Source organism: Columba livia, chromosome 3, assembly GCF_036013475.1.
Source record: "Columba livia isolate bColLiv1 breed racing homer chromosome 3, bColLiv1.pat.W.v2, whole genome shotgun sequence".
NCBI lineage: Eukaryota > Metazoa > Chordata > Aves > Columbiformes > Columbidae > Columba > Columba livia.
Window position 1 is genome coordinate 9,473,051 of NC_088604.1, and position 25,473 is coordinate 9,498,523.

General features: G+C 35.3%; 1 long non-coding RNA gene across 3 annotated transcripts in view; it reads left to right on the top strand.

The window, feature by feature from the left end:
• LOC110364389 (uncharacterized) overlaps positions 1–25,473 on the top strand; it is a 219,957-nt gene that overhangs the window by 122,601 nt on the left and 71,883 nt on the right. Inside the window, exon 3 of one of the 3 annotated variants that reach the window (XR_010471096.1) lies at positions 7,742–19,111. The exons of the other annotated variants lie outside the window; for them this stretch is intronic. This is a non-coding gene — a long non-coding RNA (uncharacterized LOC110364389). Of the gene's footprint in view, positions 1–7,741; positions 19,112–25,473 lie in introns of those variants that run through there. 3 annotated transcript variants of the gene reach the window in all.

Here is a 25,473-nt window from a genome sequence, read left to right on the forward strand (position 1 = left end):
GAATTATTGTAACATGATAAATATATATGTACATGTTATGTGTACATATATGCATGTTTTAACCTATATATATACATAACATTGTTTTTAACATGTAAACACGCATACAGATATATATCAATACACTTAAATACATACATGCATATACTCTTTCCCAACTTTCTGTAAGTCACTTACTAACCACAAAATCAGGTCTACAGAGTTTACTCATACAAAATAAAGAAGGTTGTCTCATATAGTTGTTCAACTCCAGGATGATATCTTTAAGGTAATTACCAACTACTGTAAGAAAAATGCAATAATTAGCAACATATTCCTAGGTAAAAGAATACAGAATCTACTTACCAGAGTCGTGAATGTAAAGTAATAATGTAAAGATGCATCTTGATATAGTTTAAAGGAAAATACCTTCATGAGTTTAATATCTCTGTTCAGCAATGATTAGGAAGAGATCTAAATTTGCTTTGAAAACTAAATAAATAACGTGAAAGGTACTCCTAAAGCAATGACTAGATACTAATTTGAATGACTGCTGTAGACAACTTAAGGTTAGTTAGTGTTAAAAGTGAGACAAAATGCAAATGATATAACCACCCTGAACCTGTGCTATCTTTCACTTCTTCTGACTTCAGGAATACTAAGCTGATATTCGGGGTAAGAGGATGGGGTATATTGGGGAGTGTGTGGGTTTTTGTTGTTTTCATTTGGTTTGGTTGTTTTTATTTTATTTATTTATATTTTTTTCTTTCTCGTTGGAGGTTTAGAACTAAAATTCTGCCTCTTTATATGTTCATCAAATCCCAGCTCAGTAAAACAGATCTTTGGATAAAAAATTCAAGTACACAGTTTCCTACTGCATTTTGACCAAGTTGTAATTTAAATGCAAGATATCACTGGAGAAATGCTAAAGCTTTCAGCCTACTCACAAAACAGTGTCCAAAGCCAGCTCCTGGAGGGATCCACATTGTATATATGCCTATATATGCCAATGTATTTTCTACTAATGGGCTTTTATCCTGATCAGCCAGAGAAGAGAACAGCATGAAGCTGTTGGTACTTTTTATGTCTGCATAAATCTTCTTTGTGTTTGTGTCTGTGTTGATCAATGTGTATATGCCATATGTATATCTATATATGTGTTGTTTGTTTCTGTCTGTGTGCCTATGGAGAGTATATATTCAGCCTTGCTAGTGGCTGAATATGGGCACATGGAGCTGGAGAATCCTCATGTCTATTAGGCTACCAGATTCAGTCACCCCTACAAAACGAGAGGGCAATTCAACCTGGAAAGCGCCGCAAGAGCAGATTGCTCAGAGCTTCCTCCAGTCAGGTCTTGAAAATGTCTCTGGGCATGCTTGACTATCCTTATGGAGAAAAAACTTTTCACTATATAGCTATATTTCACTATATTCACAATATATAAAGTCAGAGCTGTGTTCCTCCTTTCCTCTCTGTACTTGTTTTGGCTGGGATAGGGTTAATTTTCTTCACAGTAGCTGGCATGAGGTTATGTTTTGGATTTGTGCTGGAAACAGCATTGATAACACAGAGATGTTTTAGCTATTGCTGAGCAGTGCTTATACAGAGTCAAGGCTTTTTCTGCTTCTCACGCCAGTGAGCAGGCTGGGGATGCACAAGAAACTGGAAGGGGATACAACTGGGTTAGCTGAGCCCAGCTGACCAAAGGGATATCCCACACCATATGATGTCATGCTCAGGAATAAAAGCTCAGAGAAACAATGAGAAAGGGAGTTATAGTGTCTGTCTTCCCAAGTAAATGTTATGTGTGATGGAGCCCTGCTTTCCTAGAGATAGTTAAACGCTTACCTGCCAACGGGAAGTAGTGAACAAATTCCTTATTTTGCTTTGCTTGTATATGCAGCTTTTGCTTTCCCTATTCAACGGTCTTTACCTCAACCCACAAGTTTTCCCACTTTTACCATTCTGTTTCTCTCCCCATCCCGCTGGAGGGAAGTGAGCTGCCAGCTGAGGTTAAACCACAACACTCCCATGCAAAACTGGGAAGAAAAACTTAGAAGATTAATAGAATCATAGAATGGTTTGGGTTGGAAGGGACCTTCAAAGGTCATCTAGTCCAACCCCCCTGCCATGAGCAGGGACATCTTCAACTAGATCAGGTTGCTCAGAGCCCATCCAGCCTGGCCTTTAGTGTCTCCAAGGATGGGGCATCTACCACTTCCTTGGGCAACCTGGGCCAGTGTTTCACCACACTTATTGTAAAAAAAAATTTTTCCTCATGTGCCCTCCTTTAGTTTAAAACCAGATGCAGGACCTTGTGCTTGGCTTTGTTGAACCTCATGAGGTTTTCATGGTCCCACTTCTCAAGCCTGTCCAGGTCCCTCTGGATGGCACCTCGTGCCTCAGCAGTGTCAACTGCATCAGTCAGCTTGGTGACATCCACAAACTTCCTGAGGGCGCTCTCGAACCCAATATCTATGTCACTGATGAAGATATTAAATGGTACTTGTCATATACAGTTTGGGCTTAGTGGATTAAGTCACAACAGCCAGTGCTTCAGGATTGCAGTGAACTCTCCCATGTATTTGGAATATCAACAACAGCTTCTCTTTTGCTTTACAGATCACACAGACATCCACTACCTTGTCAGGTTTATCACAAATTCTTGCTGGCAAAACACTAGTAAATGCTTATACTTTCAGACTGAGACTCTTTCCATTTGCCTTTAAGGTTTAGGGCACAGGAATGGAATGTTCATAAACTTGTATTTCTGACTGCTGGAAAAAAGAACACAGGAAAGAAGTCCATTAAATATTTTCAGTTAGAGTCCTGGACATGTCATACCTATTATTTTCCAGTAATCCACTTTAGCAAGCAAAAATAAGAGAGTCCATTAATACTGCTTGAAAGTAAACTCTCCATCAGCAATTCCTAAAAGCCCTGGTCTAAAGAAATTATATTTCTAAGATGAATGATGCATTATTACTAAAAATTGTTGTTTCAGGTTTCCCAAGCTAGCAGGCAACCTACATTTATACAATAAAAAGCTACACTTCCAATCCGTTCTTCTCTACAAAATTTTACGGTCACCTACCAAGGTACTTCAGCTTTGATCCCATAATACCTGTATGATTCCATCTGTTCTTCATTACTGAGAGATGAATATCTAAAATTACATTAATAAGTATGTCTAGATTTAGAACAACTATAGATGTCTCACTTCTAGATAAAAAAGCCTGGATGGCACAAGGTTTTGTGATTTACAAGCAATCCACCACTTTAAATGAATTAGAGCCTTTTCCAAGGAACAATAGCAGATACAGGGGAAAAAAAGTGCTTGAAAGTCTGGTGTTGTCAGGCTATTTTGGCATTCTATCTCTATGCTTTATTTTGTAAGCTTTTTGATCATTGTCTGAGTGTGAAGCCTTTGTTTTCCTGAAAAAAATTGTCACATAAATATAGGTATTACAGATAAAATAAGCCCATTAGATCATTTCATCCCTTTGCTTGTCAGTGCAAGATCATTTCCTATGGTAAATTATCTAGTGCAGACCAAGACAGAAAACAACTCAATTTTGAAAAAACGAAAAACAAACCCAAACAAACAAACTTCAAAACAAAACACCACCGCCCCCTTCCTATAGACGTTTAGACATTTATTTTCATTCTGAATTGAAAGACTGTTTGGAACTCATGAGAGAATAAAATATATAGAGAGGGACTACTACAAAAACAGTTCCACCAGTGTGAAAACTCACTGGGAATTTGGAAAACTTAAATTCCTGTTTTCTTATGCTGGAAGTATTTGAATGCACCTTTCCTGGCCAGATAAGAAGAGTGCTAACAACTCTGAAGAACCATGTTTCCCTTAAAAGTCTCTTCTCTAATACATTTGAAAAGAATGTATAGTTTAGGATTTTTTCTTCAGTTATCGTTTAATTTTACCAACATTAATTTGCACTGCATCTTATTTAATCTTTGTACACTAGGACCACCTTAAATAATTCTTCTCTATCCTTGATGTTTACAGCCTTCAAATATATGTAGACAGTTAACATGTTCTTTCCCTCTTCCCCCCTCCCGTCATTGCTTAGCAAGTTATACATATTTATTTCTTTTAATCTTTTACCGTAAGTCAATCCTTTCAGCCCCTTAATAATTTATGTTGCTTTTCCTTGAATTTCCTCCAATGTGTCAAGATTTTTTCTAGTACTGTGAGGCCCTGAATACTTTATTCTTGACATACACTCAGTGGTTGACATGGGGAGAGGTAGAAGGAGGGGGATAACAGTAGCTTATGTTTACCCCTTTCTTTATTTCACATGCTTGAAGTTTTGTTTTGTTTTGTTTTGTTTGTTTGTGTGGGGTTTTTTTGTTTGTTTGTTTGGTTTTTGTTTTTTAGAATACCTGAAACAAATCTTGTTATTCCTCTCCTTATTGTGACTGTACATATTACATATATGTACACACACGTGTAATGGAAATAAAAAAAAAAATAATTCATGTCTTGTCTCCTGAAAGATCACCTGACATCAAAAGACTGATGAACAAATCAAAGCTAATACAACTCAGTCAGATATCTGAGAGCTGTACCATCTCCAAATGTAGTACTCTCCATGCTGGTGATCTTACAATCATTCAAAGAGGTCCCCAGGTGAATATGGCTTAGTAGTTTCCAATTGTGGGATGCACTATGCATGCATAGCAAAGAGAAATATTCTGTACGGCAGTTGGGTCTTAGGCTATGCAAATGATTTAAGATGGTGCTTAATTTCGCAAAGCAGTTTTGCAGGTTGATGTTGATAATGGTTCTGAAAGCAAATCCCTCACATCTAGACTAGCCAGGCCTTAGGGAGGCTTACCAAGTCAGTTTGGAATCAATGCAAGAAAAAGCACTTCACCCGACAAAAGCTGTCTAGAGCTGACTGTGTGTCATGGGGCAGTGTGGGATTTGGTCCTTGTGAGTGACCATATCAGTAACTGAGAAGATGTCTCTGGAGGAATTTAATCATTCTCAGGTGACATAACACAGGGGCCATTGAAGAAGCATTGCAATGTATTGGATACTGAGAACAACCAAAGAATTAGTGATTACGGTCTACCTCAGTGCACTGGTTGATGTGTTCCGATTGCTGGTGCAAGCAGTACCTCAGTGGTTAACCGTAATTAGAAATTGAAGTTGTGCAGGATGAAAGATGTGCCTGAATGAACAGCAGGAAATGACAATTTGTTCCCACTTTAAGTGTCTTCATAGATGTTATTGTTCACAAGAGTCATTTAGTGATATTTTTTCTTACTTTAAGTGCATTGTGTGACAGAAAAGACTTACCATGTCTAAACACATCATCTGCTCAGCTACTCAGCATCTCTCAGTTACCCCCCTAACAGTATTATCATTTTCAGCTGCAGGAGACTCACAACAACAAAGTGCTTATTGTTACTCTGCTAAATTGAGATTAAAACACATGTATCTCAGGTGCTTTGGGAAAAACAATACATCATAAAGCTTCATTTTAGTTAGTTAAAAAAGGTTTGTTTTGAGTTTTACCTTTCCATTTCAAATATCTATAGGCATAAATTAGCTGACATGTCAAACCATCATGAACTTTTATATTGGAGAACCTTGAATTTCTAAATTCTTACAAGTAAACTACGATTTTTTTAAAATAAAAGGAAAAGAAAAAAACAAGGAGATTTGTTAAAATAATTCTTTCCACCCAAACGATTACAATTACAGACTTTTTTTTTTTTTTTTCCAAAATACTTCCAAATTATTTGTTGTATTGGGCAATAATTAAAGACTATCCTTGATGACACTAGTAAAAATTGGTTTTACATCCTTCAATGCAAAAAGAAAATAATATACTGCCATGAGAGATCCTCTTCTTTTGCAATAACTGGTCAGCCTTCTGAATTATCTTTTCCTTTTCTACCACAATAAATCTCCTATGTACTCTAAATACACTCCAGTTTATTTTGGTGAAATGTTTATCATTTTGTGTTTTTCAGACTCAAGATTTCTCTTCTTGGTCGTTTTATTTGTGTTTACATTTTTATCTATAGGTTAATTTTAGTATTTTATTTCTCAGAATTCAGTGTTTGCTTCATTTTTCAGCAGTTTGTGGTATGCGACCATGAGGTGGTATTTTCTTTATTTTCTCTCCATTCCTTCTTTCACTATGTTTTCATTGTAGCAAGCTGCTGGATCCCCGATACTTTACTTTTTTGATTTTCAAACATATTCAATATATGCTTCTACAATGCAATGATCTGTTGCATAGAGTGACACCATTCTTAAATTATTGCAATCACATTTTAATGTATTACTGCCACATCATTCTTCTAAGGCACTTCAATAGATCTACAGTGTGTACAATGTATAAAGGACATAAATATGCCTGCAAGTGATAGTTGTGATGCTCCACCAGTCCATCCCATCTACACACCAGTTTCCTCCTTGAAGTAATATCTAACCTTGCTCTTTTTTATTCTCTGAATATGCTCATTTATGCATTTGATCTATTCCTCTAGCAGATTTATTGACTGGAGAAATTTGTCATTTATGCATGAAAATCTCTTCTCAAACAATGTATCATACTTATAGAACACTTTACATTTCAGAGGATTTTACAGATATTAACTAATTAATCAAAGATACATAGAATACAAAATAAAATTTAAGTATCTCAATTTTAAATAGAAAAAAACTGAACAGAGGGATTTAGCTGATTTGCTCAAGGCAAAATTAGTGGCAGATTCAGAATGATGAATCAATATTTCATGGGCAACACTTTTGTGTTCATACATTTGGGAAGCATTTCTTCACTGTGCTTCAATTTCAACACCTACGAGATCTTTCTTAAAATTCATCATATAGCGCTGAAACACATATAATTATATTCTTATTTGTGAATTTTTTTAGCATTGTTATTGATAGAAATCAAAGCCTTATGTTGTCGGAGAAGGAGAATTTGCAGACCTCCCTTTGAGAAGCAGAAAATATAGACACAGGTACAGAAGACCCTAATATATAGGATTTAAAATCTTTGACGTATATATTATGTTTTCTCTCTCAGAATTCATGTTTTTGTGCACATGGATTTTCAAGGATGCAAAATATTTATCAAATGTCTTTTTTTAAAAAACAAAACAAAACACAACTTCCTTAAACATGCCTGGTGTGATGTTCTCCAGTACACGCAGATGAGTTTAATATTTGCAAGGGAGGCAAATATATCAGCATGTCCATAACATCATCCCATAAGAAAGACGGTAAGTCCCTTCTCTCAAGAACTGCAGTCCCCTTGCTGATAACTCTTCCTACCAGTTAGTGTAGTGCAAGAACATAGGAAAACCTTGCCTAACTCAATATCCTTTCTTTAGCAGTGGCCAGTTGAGAAACTTATGAAAATGCATTAGAGTCTGTCTCCAGGAAGGCTTCATTCTGTTAAGATTTCATTGATCTCTCAAGAGTGAGGATAATAACTGCTCTCAAAACATTTTTTAGCATTAAGTATAATAACTCGGTCTCCTCTTCCTATCAATAAAAACATGCAATTAGTTTTCTAAGGGCTTGTCTACATTTAAAACTATTTTCAGGGATGACTGTGACCATCTTTAATCAAAGTTTTAAGGGGAAAGAACTCAACATATTCTAAGGAAAATAAATCCCATTTAAACTTGGTTTATTTGGTCGGCTGAGGAGGGCAACATTTGTATAAATTGTGTTTTCTTGGTGGTGCACGTTGCTTTTTTATTACAGGGCCTTTCTTCAGAGCTGCACAGTGAATGGACAAGACACGTTTGGCACAAGTTGCAAGAAGAGAATCAGTTCGTCACAATCTGAGTATTTAATTATTAAAACAGCTTGTCCAGAGGCTGTTGCACCTCCACTCTTGGAGACTTTAAAAACCTGGCTAGACAAAGTGCTGGGCAATCTAAGACGATCTGGAGATTCACTCACCTTTTGGTGGAGTGTTGGATTAAATGACCTCCAGAGGTCCCTTCCAACTTAAATTTTTCCATACATCTACATATTTTATATGTCTCCATCTAAGTGTCTGATTTCTAATGTAAATAATACCAATTTTTCATTGTTTGTCTTCTGTTTTATGACCCATCCTTGAGGAAGAAGCAATACTTACTTGTGTGGTTTGCCTGAAATATTTCTCTAGTTGAGAAGAGTGTGTGTACTCCACAGAAGCAGGCATTTGTTTCATCTTGTAATCTTTAGTCCACCTCTGTATCTGGGAGGTATTAAATTCTGTGAAATCAGTCCCATTCTCTGCCTCCATCCCAACTTTCTGGCCCTCATACCTCTGTGGGACCTTATCAGCTCATCTACTCTGCTCATTGCTGTTTGTGGAGACTAGTCACGCCACACTATAGGCAACTGATCTTGCAATCTTTTTTTCGCTGAACATTTACAATCGGATTATTTAGAAAATAAGGGTGATGAGGCACTGGAAGAGGCTGCCCAGAGAATTTGTGGATGCCCCATCTCTTGAAGTGTTCAAGATCAGGTTGGATGGGGCTTCAAGCAACCTGATCTAGTTGAAGGTGTCCCTGCCCATGACAGATGGGGTAGAATTAAATGGTCTTCTTTGATTCTATGAAATCGCATTGAACCTGAAGTGAGAATATAATTTCTCTTGTGCTCTGTATTGACTACATATACTCAGAGCATAAGAAATCTGTTTACTCTTGAAAAGCCTGATGAGGAATTAGCCAGGAGTTAACACCTCCTGTCTACCACAAGAGAATCACAGCTATGCTGTAATTAGTTGCTGAAGCAGACAACAAATTTATTCCTTAAAAAAGCCAAGAAACAACAAAGGGTAAGTCTGTCTCTCAGAGTTGTCTCTGAGGCACAGTGTCCCTTGTGGCACCCTAATCAAACCTGTATGGGGGAAAAAAAAAAAAAAAGAAAATTAAATAAAAAGGAAAAAAAAAAGGGAAAAAAGCCACCTTTTTGACTTTATAATGGTGGAGGAAATCACTATGTGATCTGATACCTCATGATCTCATTGTGGAGAGATGGCTTTATTAATGAATGCATTATATTTTTGTCACACACTGGATATTCTCAGGCAATTAACCACTGGAAAAAAGGAAATGAAAAGCAATTGCCTTATTTTTGTTTAAATGTGATTAACTGAAAAGACCATATAGTATACAGTATATTAGCAAAAATATCCTATGAATATTTACCAGGCACAGTTAATCAACTGAGAATACATGGCAGTCAATGAATCAGTGTTTTTCTGAGACCTTAGGTACTCTTAGAATAATGTGCTGAAGCAGGCTGAAATATTGAAATGTTCTGTTGGGTCAACTACCAATTTATCATAAAATGCTAGGGTCTACATGTGCACAATAGATGGTGACTTGAAAACAAACTTTACCGTCTATTGAGTATATAAAACACATTTGGAAATGTTTTAAGCATGATATCTTTATAGATACCATGAGCAATAAAGGTTTCCTTACAACTGGAGTGTAACACACACACACATATGCACATAAATCCTATACTGATTTGCCTGCTAGATCATCATGTTTTTTCAGAAAGCCTCTACGACGTCCTGGATATTTAACACTTTCCAATCACCTATCTATGTCGACCATAGAAAATCTGGAGATGATATATGACCTGCAAATTCAAAATCTTATGACTCAGATAAATTCATGGTCCTCATCAAGTCACTTGAACATGGAGTGTAATAATCAGTAACAGCACAGTTAAGTACAGTTCAGTGAAAGGAAGGTAAATTCTCCCACCCTAACAAGTCTTTGACCCCTCTGATCAAGACAGCTTCCCACAGATCCCTTCGAATCACTACATCTTTTCTTAATATATGAGAAGATTTTGTCAGAGCTTTGTCTTATGTGCCTTCGTTTCCTTACTTATACTATCAACAACTGTTGATAACTGTTATAAGATATCATAACTGATGGGTTAAAGATTAAGTTTGTTAAACTGAGAGACGAAAGTTGCCCCAGTGAGTATTTGCCTGGAGCAACAATAAAAATTGATGTCTTTCAGTCACAATGTTGATATATACATATGCACACACAAATCTTTTTATCATAAGTACCCTTCAGTCCTGCTGTATGGCAATGAATTTCACACCTGTACCTGCTTTCCTTTAGAGCTAACATTCTGAACTGGAGTTGAAGTAAAAGGCTGAGGAAGAAAGGAAAAAATCATTATCTTCTTTTGACGAGCTAGTGAAATAGATCTTAATGAAATATCAGATTTTATCATCACAGGTACATAATAATTTCTATTGAATTCAGCTGCAGACATTGAGAAGTCATTCATTTCATACCTGATCCCAAAACTGTACTTTTTGACAGATGGCAGCAGTATTCTCCCATGCCGAGGTAGACAATAGTAAAAATCAACCAAAAATGGTGCAATCAATCAAAAAAACATACACACAAAACAAACCTAAAACCAACCAAACAAAAAACAACAACAAACCAAACCAAACCAACCAACCAACCAAAAACAAACAAACAAACAAAAACCACAAGAATCTAATTAGGAACACACATCATTCATACTACCTGCAGTCAGGTGCACTTTTTACAATTCCTTCAGATAATGAAATCAGTACCAGATACCTAATACTTGACATCAGACACTGTAACCCTAATTCTGACTTCCAGAATGACCTTTCCTAATTCTTATTTGCCACTGAATATTTTGTTTCTGCAACATTAGTAGTTACAAAAATCTCATGAGAAAATAGTTGGTATTGGTTAGAATCCTTTGATAAAAGGGTATTTGCAGAAAAAAAACAATAATTACAAAATAGTAAAACTCCCATGGGAACTTCAGAATTAACTTTATGAATCCAGAAATAGAATTAAATGTAATGAGACTTAGCTGATGAAAAGCTAGGTAGCAATAAACTTCCATTATCTTTTGGAAAGTTTTATCAAATCACAGAAATACTAAAAACGGGACTGAAAAATAATTCAAGGGTTCATCCAGACAAGAGAGGGACCCAAGGCAAGGTAAGTTGCTGCTGTTTCTTCTTGATAGGGGCTTTCAAGTTTTCTGTAAAAGACACCTAATTATTTGAAACACCACAGATTCCTAAGGCAATCAATACTAGTATTAAAATGTTTTTTTTTCCTGATGTCCAAACTAAAATTTTCTCCATACTCCTTGTCTTAGCCTCCTTAGATTTTAAGCACAGGTTATTTCTCTCTTCAAAATCTTACTTCAAAATCTTGCTATCACATATCTTAGACTTATTTTTTGTAGACTGAATGAACTTGTAGGTTTTTTTTCTGTTTTTTTGTTTTTGTGTTTTCTAGGTCTGTCCTTTACTTTTCTCTTCAACTAGGCCAACTTATTGAAGTGCAGTGCTGGAAACCAGCTAGTGCTCAGACTGAAGTCTTCTCAGTGCTAAGTGCTCTTGCCTTTTCCTCCTCTCCCACCTGGGTTATTTCTTTAATTTGAAAAAGTAATTTTTGACTGTAATTTTACCTGAAACATACTCAGACTCCCTCTCAGATTTTTACATCTGCATATTCAGTAAGCAGGCTCAATGTTTACTGTGATCCAAGTTGTTAATTCTGATACTGAACACCGCAGCGCTTAGGATAGACCCTTGAGAAACCCAGTCAAGACTGATGTTAAGTCTCACGTTGCCTGACTTATTCCATTTGTCCTACATGGCCTCTGAGAGAGATCAAGACCCTGAATTTGATCTGCTTGCTCAGGATTACATTCCTCAAGCTGAATTTATAAATTTCTTTCACAACACAGCACTGTGGATGAATGCACTGACCAGCTGCTTTCATTTTTTGATCAAGTTCTCTACCACAGACCTCTCCTATTTAATCAACTTCACATTTCCCAGGGTTAATGAACGTAAGGCACGTGTATGTTTTAACAAAAATGCGTAGAATATCATCACTTTTTTTAACATTGATGCTTTTTCCAACAAGGTGCTGGATGGTCCGTGGACATCTCAGATGTTCCCTGTGGACTGGCTTTTTCTGTCTAATTTTCATGAGGGCACAAGATATATCATGTTTACTTGACAATTGCACATAATTTATTTGAACATAGGACATGACTGTCTTTCAGATTAATCCTCTTGACAGCATAGCTGTCTTAAAAAATAATATCTGCCTGGCTTTTACCTCTGAGAACTATCCCGTACCTCTAGTCACCATTTCCGCCAGGGTCTAGTGAAAGTAACACAAAATCAATTAGATATTACATTCATTATCACAAAATACACACATAGTATGTACCCTACAAAACAAACAAAAAAAAACCAACAACAACAAACCCCACCCAGTTTTAATTCTGGTGAAAACATTTATTTTCAGGAGATGAGAACATGTTCTTTGGACCGATTTTTTTGTTCTTACTTCAGGAAGGTGTTAGCTATTTTAAATGTATTTTTTCTTTAGCAAAGATAGAGGCGGTTAAATCTGGACAAAAGTGGACTTAAATTTGGCTTTTGGTATGTTTTGTTTGGTTATTTATTAATACAAGGACCTGTTTACCTAACAATGGTTAGGTTGTTTTAATGAATGTAACACTGGAAATATTAACCTCTGGGTGAAAAGGAAGAAGATTATTATTCATTCTCAAATATATAAGGTGTTCCATATTTTAATGTATTTTGTTTCTAAATGCATAAGATCCTTTGCCAGTTTCTAAGCTAAAACCATTTTTACTTTAATACTGTAACTTTTTCAAAGTCGAAAGGTTTTTCAAGAACAGGAGGAGTTCAACAATGGTTTCAAAATTACATTGAAAAACAGAAAAATTAGTTGCATCAAATTTTTTCTTAACATTGTATGTGAATGTTTAGGGCTTTTTTTTCATCCAGGTAGTTTTTAAAAAATATTTTTAGATAACATGTAGCAAACTGCGAGATTACTCTGTGAACATGTTTCGAATTTGTCCATAGAAACATCTTCAGGAAATGTCCTTCGTACCAATTCAGTTATTAACCCTTCAGTGAACTTACAGTGACCATGAATGTTGTGATTTGTAATATAAATATTTAAAGCAACAAGTTGAGTAGAGAAAAATAAATTAAAGTTTAGTTCTTGGAGTGTATATGGCACAAAAAAATATTTGGGAAAAGTGAAGAAACTATTGTTACTAGTGTGGGCTGATATTAAGATCCTGGACATTGATGCAGGTTGCATTGACTACGTTTGAATTCCTTAATATCCACAGATATTAATGAAAACAGATTTTTAAATAATATTTTGAGTCTTCAAATATAATTAAATTTAGTGATGCATTTCAGTAGCAGCTTATTTTAACCTGAAATAAAATTTCAAAATATTACTTCTGTGGCAAACGATCAGCTCAGTTTTGATTAAAAGCTATGTCTGCCTTCTCTTGTCTGACAGAGAAGCTACTAAATCCTGGTGGTTTGTTTGTTTAAATCTGATTGTCCTTGAAAGGAGAGTTACTATTAACCACATGACCTCCTCTGCCCATGGGGCAGGTAACCAGCAGTGGATAAACTGAGAGAGATTTCGATAATGCTGAAGCTGATAAGGAGGTCACTTCTAAAGTGGCCTTGAAATTATAAGGAGAGGTGATTATTTCAGAGGCTAAGAAAGAATACAGAAGGCAAAGGAGAGCTGAAGGAATAGTGATTACAGTGAAGAGATATGGGAGCATGAAGAGGCAGAGTATATATATCCATGATGGGAAGAAAGGGAGCTACAAGATGGGACATCCTGGGCTTCTAAGAGACCCTTCACACATGCTGAAGAAAGTGAAGAACCAATGGATAAATCAATGCAGAAGAGGATATATGTATGTAACATCTAAGCTAATCCAAAGTGTTTTGATTTATTGTGTTTTTACATTTCATACTTCAACTTCTGGCCATTCCCAGTGACTTAAAATGCCATTGGGTATCACACCCAAGAAACAGTCCCTGACATATTCTGATTTATTAACACAGATGCAGCTAGAGAATCTCTGAATTGCATCTCTACACAGGTACAGTACCCTCTGTTAATATACTTCTTTACATCTTATTTGAGGGATAAGTATGAAGTATAAGACTATTGGTCTCCAGTAGCTGAGAAGAAAAGCTTCAATATTGTGCTGTGCTATGAATGTTCAACAAATCATAAGTGAACAATATATCCTTTTCAGAAACTCACCTAATGATTTTTGAGTTTTTTTACGAGACTTCAACATGCTCGAGCCTGGCATGACCGTTGGCAGGTTATCAGTACTTTGGGCACGGTCATATTTATTGCCTTGGAGTCAACATTTTTAGCCAAAAAACTAAGGAATAGTGCTCAGCAAATGGAAGGTGATGTGTCCTCTTTGGGTATTTTTGTGGAGGATACCTGTTTTTTCTGGTTTTAATCCTAAGAAGGAAAAGTAAGAATAATCTAAAACTCAAAGCTTCTTAAGAATTTCAAAGAGTGGGTGTAGACAACATTGTAAAATCCATCCACCAAATCAACTCTAACAATTCCTTTAGAATCCTTTAGTTGTGTTAATGGATCTTTTGTCTCACTCCACTGGCTGTATCAAGTATACTGCTACTTCACATACTTAACTTCTTAACACTATATTTCAAACACAAGAGACACCAGGTTTGGTCACTGCAGGTGGACTGTAATTGTAACAGTGTCTTCTATGGCAATTATAGCTATTGAGGGCTTCATTTGAAATTTAGAAATTTTGGAATAGCTTTACCTGCTAGTAGCAGTATTTAACCTGTCTTAATGTATGTCTGGATGTTTTCTTTCATCTAAATATGATCTTTTGCTATAAAAGGAATGAAGAACAACACTGTCCGGTTGTAAGAATTTTGGCATTTTTTGTTGTGATTTTTATTAAGCTTTTTTTTTTTTTTTTTCCATTTTGTAAGAGGAAACATTAGGATTATCAAAATATCTTTACAGCTTCAAAAGATAAAGTGAGATGTCTTGTTTTGAATGATTGATAAAGAGGAAGTTCTGCCTTACTTCTGTCTGGTCAAGGGCTCTGTAGAAATATTAGTAAGTAAGTAGGTTTTAACTTCATAGATTTGGCACAGTTTCAGTTGTTTATGTTAATCTGAACAAAAATAATCTTGGAAGGTACATTTTTTAATTACATGATCACATATTTGTGTATCAAAACAGCACTCATGGAATACCACCTACTTCGGGTTAATGGGTGAAAGGTCGAGTATGAAGTTCTTATTGCTATTCAGTTAAGGCATCATTTCAAGAAGGATTTCAAGTTGGTAATGAAACTAAATTATCTCAAATGAAAAAGGTGATTCAGCTGTCTCTCCAAGTGAAGTCATTAACAAGTCAACAGAATAGGGTATTTTATATATTTTTTTTTTTTCTGAAGGTCAAGAATCCTGAAGATAGTGAGCAATGCAAGAATGTTCTAAGTAGCATTAAAGGTGATATTTTAGAGAAAATACAGTGGGTTCTCCCTAACTTTCTGAAAAAAGGATGACCACTTTTGGGGTAGGGTGGTGGTGTTATTTGTTTACCTGTTTTGATGGGGTTTCGTTTGCTTTGGTTTTGTTGGGGTTTTGTTGTTGCTGCTTATTTGTTTTTTCTCTGAAAAGTAGCTATAGCCTTTACTGTTAAAAAAAAAAAATCCATCTTTCATTAAAGTGTCTTTATTTTTGATAATTTTCAAAGAAGTATTGGTAATTAATTGAACCCCTTTTACCACATGGCAAATTCCTATTAAACAATTCATAACTTTAAACCAGATAACTACTGAAAATTAATCATCCATGGACTGCTGAACTGAACAACTCTTTGAATCTCTAAAAAAGATCACCACTCTATTAGACTTATATACTCTAATTATGTTATATATAACTGTATAATTTATAAGCTTTAAATTAGATTAACCATCTATTAAGATTTACACAAATGAAAATGTATTCATCAGATTAAAAAGTAATAAAAAAAGGAAATTAACCAAATCTGGAATTTACCTCCCCACTAAAGAGTGTAATTAGGATTTGAGACTTGCAAGAACAATGAGTTTAGCTGGTATCGTCTCATTTGAATATTACAGTTGGTTGGATGAGTTTGTCCTATTTTAATACTTAGATCAAATTCTGATCTCAGTCACAGTGATAATAAATCATGTATAACTGTGGTTCATTTGAGTTGCTTCTGTTTTGCAGATATAAAAGTGACAGCTGAAACAGCCGATAATATACAAAATCAGAATAAGAATTCCAACACATACCTTATACCATAAGGTCCACACATAACTGTCAGTCCAACTTTTGAATTTTAAGAAGAAAACACTTTCACGTTGGTCAAGTTAAAATCAAACTTTTGTAGCTCATTTTAGTTTTACTTTTTGAAACAAAAAGTCGATCTGCCAAATACTCAAATATTAAAGTGGTTTAAAATGTAAATGCAAAGCAGGAACTACCCCTCTCAGAACAAATCTTACTAATGCATTCTGGATAATTTTCCTTCTGCCTTTCTGTTCTTAAAAAGTCATCTTGTGGCTAAGATAATATTTGTAGACTGATCTGTCATCTCAAATATCTCAAAATATCTAGGTAATCTACTCATGTTATTTCTGAATTTGTGGATTTTCCAAGATCCTATCTATTGGAATGAGGGATTTTTTCTTTTACACAAAGACATTACAACTAGACTCCTTTTTCTGAAAACTGTGTCTTAGCTGCTTCTTCTCTATGAGAAGATCTTCAGTTTTAGACCTCTACCTTCAAAAATGGAAAGAACAGGAGGAATTGAAACTCCTGCAAGTAATGGCTATGACAGAGCTGTTAAACCACTTGTTGGCCTCTGCCTGCGACACCACACCTGAGAAAGGACATTCTTCTCTGCCCTATTCAGTCTTGACGAGGGTTCATCAACATTGACATCAGTAAAAACACCACAAGCATTAAATATCTAACATTTGTCACCTGTACATCACTAAACCTTCCTGAGCCATAGAACCCACCTCTTAAACACAAAAGCCAGTGAAACCAGAGTATAATCTCATTACTCACTTGTCATGGCAATCATACTGGTAAATACTGTTTATGACCTGTTTCCCCACTCTTATCCCCTATCAGGATAAGGACTCAAGCAGCATTCTTGCAATAATGTAAGAAGTTATTGGTGATGGTTGCATGCATGAGAATGTTTATTTCTTACAGAATTTATCTGAAAACAGTGCTGACAGGATAGTTCCTCATATACTTAAAACAGCCCCTGGGTAAACAACTTTGCTGTCTAAAAGATCACACATGCATATATTTCATGTATTGGAAGTTGTACGTTTAATCTTGAGAGCTCATGTTGTTTTCACCTAAATTTGTCATGTGAATTTGAAATGTAACAATCTGTGTCACCTTGGGATGTTTGTATTGGGATGTTTTTTTCAAAACTCTATTCTGACAGGGCAAAGATGAGGTATCATCTTAGATTCATAGATTTTTCAAGTCAGGAGGAATTCTATGATCAGATAATGTGTCTCTTGTGTATAACACAGGACCTACATAACATAAGGAGTTATAATTGTGGCAGGTTGCCTTATCTGGCATTAGTTTAAAGTTGTCAGTGATATGACCCTCTTGAAGCCAGATGTTTTGCTGGAAATGCTATAAATATATATTGTTCAGAATTGAGACTGACAATATTCAATCACTTTTATAGCTGATAGTGAAATAAGTTTGCTCTCTTCTCAAATGATGATGTAGCACTTGAACAACCTAATAATTTAAGAATGTTGTACTCAATCTGGTATTCAGGTTACTTTGTGTGTTTGATATCAACCATTATTCTTTTGATTATTTTCTTACATGTTTTATGATTTTTCTAGTAATATAGATTAGTTAATAAAATATGTAGAACAATAAATCTATGCTTTCTACGAACTTCTGTGCATAATGAAGAGTTTGGAATCTGACATATCCCTGAAGCAGATCACTGAGATAAGAGAGTACTCTGTGACTCATTGAGGTCACATAGAACTGTCCTAACACATATTTCTAGTAATACCTACGCTGGCATTTTAAGAAGAAGCATTTTGTATTGATCCCTTTTTCAATGAAACAACAGAAACTACAGACTACTTTAGATATTTGTTGTCAATTTAAAGCTTGTAGTTCTCACAACAGGACACTCTGTTATCTTTTTATCATTTCATGCTATGTGCATCTGTTTAAAATGATTTTCATTTTTTTTAATACTTTCGCACATCCCCAGTTTTATGTGGTCATGCTCACTATTAAATACCACTGTCTTGACTAATTCCTTCTTTAGCACAATATATTCTTGTCATGACTGAGGTCTTTTAAGCACTAGTTCAACCATAACATATACTCTATCATAAAGCAATAACAATATATCAATACATAAACAGAAAATGTCTAAGCAGTATAAGCAACTGTCATTTAGAACATCTGTCACCTTTATTATGTACCCATACATGAACACAAACTCTCCTGTTTCTACAAACATTCTGCATATTGCCTGGGAAGGTTGCTGAGAGAAACAGTACAGTTTTCTTCACTGGAAACATTCAAAACCCTACTGAAGAAAGTCCTGAGTGATGTGGTCCCATCTCAGAGCTGAACCTGCTTTAAACAACAGGCTGCACTGGAGACTCTCTAAGCTCTCTTTCAACCTGAATAATTCTGTGATCTGGTGTCCTCCAAATAGTGCCCATGTCTTTCCATGGAGAAAACAAATGAAAAAAAAACCATCTTTAATATTTCTGATCTTCCATACTTTCTTCTCTTCTTTTACAAACTGACAGTGAAGAAAATCTTTGCCAATGTATTTGGCTGCATCACCTTTCTCAGAAATATATCACCGCATTTTTTTTTATCATTGCATCCTATATTGTGTAGCTTACAAATTGTTTATGGCTAACCCAAACAAATCAGTTGTCCATTTAGGAATCTAGATTTTACAAAAACCTTGGATATATTAACCCAATATTGAGAAGAAGATTGGTCTTAATTGCCTTTCATGACTAATATATAGATATCTCTTAAGAATGAGTTATTATAAACAGATTTTATAATATTATAAACATTATTATAAAACACCAGCTCTCCCTAACAGTCAAGTGAAAGAAATTGGCACCTTCATATGCCAATTCGTCCCATCCTTACAGAAGTATTTCTGACAAATGAGATGTAAAGTCTTTTGGAAAGGCGTATGTTTCTTTCTGGAGATACATTCCTTATGGAACCCTGAAACTGGAGAACTTATTTCAGATAGATGACTAATTTTTGTATTGTGCAATGCAGTAATTTATTTTATGGATTGTTTTACACATTCGACCCTGCTTGCCTTCTGTTACTTTTCTCTTTATTTTTCTCATCTATGCTTGCTTTTACTTCTTTCTGCCTGATGTCAATTGTGAATCAGATGTTTTATTACTCTGCTTTTTTAAGTCTGTTCTGTCTTCTTAGTGATTCTAGGATATATATTATGATGGGATTATTATGATAATGTTATAGTACTCACACTTTGTCTTTGTCCTTCTATTTGTTCCCTCTGCATATATTTTGCCTTGCTGTATCTCTTCTCTGTATAGATTTTGAATATTATTACACAACCTCATTATTTGACATTCTTAAAGATGAATTTTTAAACTTACAGAATCTTTGCATTATGACCATAATGTATCAAATATCCCAAGATAATCTAATTATTGGAAGTATTAGATTTGCTTATGTTTAAGTATTGTGTTATAACTGGTATTTCAGTGGTATCAAAGATTTCTTTTTAGAGATTTCATTATATTCTTTCATCTGAATTTTGACTCTTTCTTTATAACTCATCTTCCTGTTTTGAATTTTTTGAGATCCTACTATTTTATCTCCGTTAGCAAGATTTTGGTACCTTGCACATTATTTGCAGATTCTGATACTACTTACTGCATACTTTCTATTCACTTCAGTGCTCATTATTCCAATAGGTGTATCAAGACAAAAATAGTGGAAGTGGCAAGAAAAATAAAAGCTCGTTATGTTCACTGATTGCTAATACTCAGAAAACTGTAGTAAAGCTTGTTCAGATCCTACAAATCCTTTTCACTTTCTTCTTCCCTTAACAACTCAGTCATTGAAGAGAACACTCATGATCATAGTGTAGACACCTATGTTTGAACTAGCCAGTCCAGATGCATTTTATAATCAATAGAGAGAAATGGGCATTTCAAGGCAGTAATTTGTCTTGATCTACTTAAATATATGCAGAGGAGGATACAAATTATAATCTAGCAGTGCTCATTTCTCTCATTGGGAATGCAAACAGTCTCAAGTGTACAGCGGTTTGCACTAGAGATATAACACTAGGTGAGATGAATCCCACTTACAGTAGCAAGTGGCAAAACCCCAACACACAAACTTAAACATTTGAGAGAAATACCTTAGATATGCAGAACTTCATACTTTGACAAAGGATGTTTTTCAAGAAAAACAATGTTTCTTCAGCTTTTTGTAAACTTCCTGTGCTTTTTGTCTAGTTAGAGAGGTGCATAGTCTTATCTCTTTTAAATGTAAGAAGCAATCATCAGGGAAGGAGTGGACTCTTGGGTATTTCCTTGCTATGTAGTTAATGCAAGGTAACTTCTAGGATAGTGTCATCTAGCAATGAAATGAGCTATCAGCAAAATTCTGCTCCCTTTCTCATAAGCAAAGGTGAAACAAAAGTATTCCCATATGAAGGGTGGTGTCTTTAAAAGGATGCTCCTGGGGCACCATTTTGTTCACCACTCTTTGCTGTGATCTGTGCTTAAAAACAGAATTTAGCCTTCTGCGTCTTCTTAAACACGGGACAACTCTCAAGGTGGTGGAATTTATTTAGCTCATGTTAGCAGTAGGGGGTGTTTTGGGAGGCATTGTTGTTTGATCTCACTAATAATCAGAGATATGTACTTTTAAAACATTGAAATTTAGATAACATATATTTGTATATTAATATATTTTTTCATGTATATTGTACTTGTGTACATGCTGTCCAGTTATACTACAAAATTTTAGATTCAAGCCCTATACTTTGCACATTTGCATTTGCTTCTAAACTAGAATTTTTGCCTTATTTTTTAAGTGCCATATATATTCATATGCTTCAGGATTTAATAATTTTAATGTAAGGAGAGACAACTCTGATCATTTAGGCTGACTTACTGCCTCATGTATGCAGAGAATTTTGCTGAGTTTCAATATGTTTTGGAATAAACAACAGAAATTAGGATCCCCAGAAATAAATTTCATGAGGAGCTGATGACTAGATAGTTGATTTTGCAGATATTCATGCTAATGCAGATATCCCAAAACAAAACATAGCAACCACATACAGCTGGATCACTTATTCAGATTATCTTCTTGAGCAGCCTTTCCCTGGCCCTAGGGACTAAAATCTCATCCTACTTACAGCTTTCTCTGCTATAAACAGTATTTTTCATTCACATGGGTGAGATCATGCTGCAACTTTCCCTCTAAGCCTTCACTTAACCCTTCTCAGGCACTTTAAACACAAGCTAGCAGTGTTTACTTCCGTGACTCGTATTTTCAGTCTATCTATCACTTCTGTCTAACAATCATCAGGCTTCACAAGTCCTTAGACTAGGCCTAGCCTGTTTGAAAGACCTCCAAGGACCAAGAACTAAAAGCATGCCCAGTAAATTATCTTCATCCTTTAATATCTTCATATCAGAAATCTGGCTTTTATTTGATGGACTTCAAGCCAACTATTTGTCTTGTCCTCCATGATTATGGGACAGGAGAGAAACATTGCTCTAATTTCCTGGTTATTTCGGGACTATTAATGTGTACCCTTAACAGCTGCTTCTTTAGAGGCATGTATTCTAGACCAACAAAATCAAGTTTTCCATCAAACCCTTAATTGCTTCACTTAAACTTAGAAGAACTCCAGAAACAACTGTTTCATTAACATCCTCTTTTAACCACTCTAACATAATAGCTACCAAAATAATCCAGACCACCAAACTTGCTGTTACAACTCTTGTGGCTGCTGTATATCACAGTAAACAACACTGCTTATCACCCACCTTGCTATCTGCATGTATATATTTATCTGTCCTTGGTTGTTTTACATGTAGGTCATGAGCTTTCTGTGGCAAAGACCATGTTTTCTGATTAGGTTTGTCTAAAATTTCAAAGGGGGATTTTTTCTGACTGGAAGCCTGAAGCAGGATCATAGTGCAAATGAACAATTCTTATAATTTTAAAATAAATAGTTCTTCTTTGTCACTGGTGTTTCTATATGAGGCAAATCAAAGCTGCTTCCAAAATAGAAGTAGTAATATCTATGTGTATGAAGAAGTTTGAAAAAGCTATTAAGGTAGTCCTAATGGAATGACATCAATGTCACACAGCAAATTCACTGGTAGCTTTATAAATGCATATATACATATATATATGTATATAAAATCTAAGTGTTTTTGGAAAGGAGTTTGAGTTATTCAGTGTGTACCATGGTTAAGTTTTGGCCCATTAACAGCTCTGCTTTTACAAACAGATGATAATGACAATCCATTACTTTTCACTATCTGTCCTGTACTGTTGCACAACAATAAGAATATGAAAAATTTGATTTATGGGAATTTGGATTTTTTGTTTGTTTGTACCAATATATGTATTAAAAGGTGGGGTTTTTTTTAATGTTCTTAAAGATGCAATAAGTGTTATCTTTGTCATCTGAAAACTATTGCAATGATAATCTGACCCATTTATTTGTATAAGTAGGAAAATACCCCTGACTACTAGTTTGTCATGCAAAAATAATTGAATTAAAGCTGCTTCTGAAAAAAAAAAAAAAAAAAAAGAGGGAGGTGTCAGCATTTTGTGAAATATGCATGCTTCCTTGAAATAATAGGCATGTCAAACTGCTGATTCCAGTGAGACAAGTTATAGATAAAAAGCAATCCTGTAATGTGTCACTGATAGTCTGGACATATTGTGCCAGAGCCCTCATTAATTTATGTGTGTATGTGTACATATGCATATGTACAAATTTATGTTAAAAACCAAAGGTTTGATTCTGATTTTACTTGGCTGCTTTCTTTGATGTTACCTTGAATCTTCACTGCTTTAAATGAAAGTTCGTTGACCCTCATGGTGTTGCTAAGTGTTTGGACTAGTTTCATGTATGAATCGTATGGCATGAATATTTTGCCACAGCTTTGATCTACATACATTATTAGTTTTTGTTCCCTGCATTTTGGATTTACCAGGAAGTCTAAACAGACTGATTTTCTCAGATATGTGTACTATTTAAAACTATTTGCCAAATATATTATTGAAAACATTTTGATCTAAAAAATTTGCTACTGGTGTTTTCTCATGAACATCCTGTCTGTGAAGCATCATTGTAACTAGATTGGGTTTGATTTTTCTGAAAAATCATGTGATCATTTTTTTCTTTTCTGATGTCTTACTGTATGACACATAATTCAGTTTCTGAATAGAAACCACTTATATGCTGGTAAATGAGTTTAACATAATATTACTATTTGCAAGTTCTTATGTTACTTCTGGTAGACACATTTATTAGATTCTCATATCTTTACTAACTCTGGATAGCCCTTTATGCTACAGCCTTACTCATCTCCATGGGAAGGCGAGTGGAATGAGACACTAGTCAGAACAAGTGAGTGTATTCCAGCTCTTAACAGCTAAAACCTGTAATCATGGCATTTTCTGGTCTGAATAGAAACTCTGGGAGCTCAGCTCTCTGATGTCATATAATAAGGGAGCTGGAAAGATGGGATTCGTGTGACAAAGCAGTCAGTATCCAAATGATGTTGATCATGTATTCTATGGTGGGATGATGAGGACAGACCCCATGAAAATTCTGCCATTTCAAATGAAGAAGCATGCAAGCTCCCTAAGGATTAAAAAAATACTTGTGCAGTAGATGCATATATTCATATACCATTACATAATCACACCCACACAAGAACTTGGAAGAATTGTTATACTGATGATATTTGTCCTACTCATTCTGCTCGTTAAGAGCTCTTAAGTACTAAAATAAGATTCAAAGTTCCAATCATATTCACCATAGCTTTATTTTGTCTTTACTGACCTGTAACAGAGACGTAGAAGTGACAAATATCATAACATGTAAAAATGTTTCTGGACTCAGTAGCAACCATTTTGATTTAATTCCTCTCACTGGGGTACTACTGTAACAGCACAAAAAGTGTTGGAAAGTTCAGAGGCATTAATCTTCTTATCTGTGCACTGAAACTCACTCTGAAAAGATAGATGAAGGAGGGCTGATGAATGCTGCTTCATTAGGAGAATTTTAAAATGCAATTTGTCTTCATGAAAACGAGGGATTACACATTTCCAGCTTTCTCCTGGGCCTGCCAGAAATATTTTTAAGCAATAACCTTTGATGTAGAATAGTCTTTATGGTAGGACAGTAGTTATTATAGAAGAGAGGTATGTCCTGGTCAATCTGTTTGTGAATCACAGCAGTGGAAAATCTTAGAACTGCAGATTCAGATTTCCTAAATATAATTATGTGATATCAGAAAGAAAAATTCTCTTTAACTAAGTTGGGTCTATGTTCAGTAGATTATGCAGAAGATTTTCACAGCGCTTAAGGCTAATGGTGCAGGTGATGAGCTAAAACTTGATTAATCCTCGAAATTTGTAGGAATCAAAAAGCTTTTTCCTAATAGAATATTGGATGTTAGAATAACATTCTAATAGAATAATGGATACTCTTGCTATTACTCACACCTTAATTGCAGACTGTCTTGTATTGCCTAAGAGCTTTATGACAGGACTGTTCAAAAACTGGAAGAAAAAGGGAACTACATATGTGAAGATATGACATCTGGAAACTGAGACCAAAATCTGTCTAGGCAAACACGTCTTGCTGGGATAATGAGGTTTCAAAAAATTCCATTGTGTGATTGCTCTTTTCCTGCCTTATCATATGTAATCCTTAGACATACAGGGATCTGAAACCAAAGCCAGTGAAGCCAATGGACATTCATTAGACAAATATGTATTAGTCTAGAACTCACAGAAAAGTTTAAGAGGAAGAATACTGTCCATGTCTGGCGTGATGAAAGCTCCTTGTTTTCCCCCTTTCCTACGTTTATTTGGCTTTTCAGCCCTCTACTCAGAAGCACCCTTTCCATATTACTCTGCCTGGTTCCACTTACAATGCTCTATAATACAGTTGCTGTTGAAGAAAAGGTCGAAAAGGTCAAGAGAGAGGTCACTAATCCAACTCCTCTAATGGAAAGTGCTTCTATACCCCTTTTCCGCTGCCTATTCTTTTTTTTTTTTTCCACCTTTTGTATGCTCCTTTTTTTTTTTTTTTTGGTATCAATTCACAAAACATATTATTTCGGTCTTCTGCTAAAATTCATGGTCTTTCTGCATAACAGGATGGTCTATTCTTCAAAAAACATGCCAGCTCTGCCTGGTACCTTCCCTGCTCATGGTGTTTTCCCAGCCCATTTTGCCTAGCAATTCC